The sequence below is a fragment of the Propithecus coquereli genome, unplaced genomic scaffold (assembly GCF_000956105.1).
Source record: "Propithecus coquereli isolate 6110/MARCELLA unplaced genomic scaffold, Pcoq_1.0 Scaffold6, whole genome shotgun sequence".
Lineage (NCBI taxonomy): Eukaryota > Metazoa > Chordata > Mammalia > Primates > Indriidae > Propithecus > Propithecus coquereli.
In genome coordinates this window covers 11,840,030-11,840,606 of record NW_012151951.1, presented here as the reverse complement: position 1 = coordinate 11,840,606, position 577 = coordinate 11,840,030, and positions in this window count along the sequence as shown.

Sequence of the window (577 nt, the reverse complement as noted above, 5' to 3'; positions counted from 1 at the left end):
ACTAATTTACATTCTCATCAACAGTGTATAAGAATTCCCTTTTCACTGCATCTGCACCAGCATCTCTTTTTTTTTTTAACTTTTTAATAACAGCCAATCTGATAGGGGTAAGGTGGTGTCTCATTGTGGTTTTAATTTGCATTTCCATAATGATTAGTGATGTTGAGCATTTTTCATATGTTTGTTGACTATTTTTGTTTCTTTTCTTTTGAAAAACGTCTGTTCATGTCTTTTGCTGATGAGAATAATGTATATTCTGCAGTTTGGTGGCAGAATGTTCTATAAATGTCTGTTAGGTCCATTTGTTCTAGTGTCTCATTTAAGTTTGGTATTTCTTTGTTGATTTTCTGCTTCAATGGTCTGTCTAGTTCTGTCAGTGGAGTATTGAAGTCCCCCACTACTGTTATATTATGTTGTCATTTATTTCTTTCCTTAGACCTAGTAGTATTTGTGTTATGAATCTGGAAGCTTTGGTGTTAGGTGTATATATATTTAGGATTGTTATATCTTTTGTTGAATTGATCCCTTTGTCTTTTTTTACTATTGTTGATTTAAAGTCTGTTTTATCTGATATGAG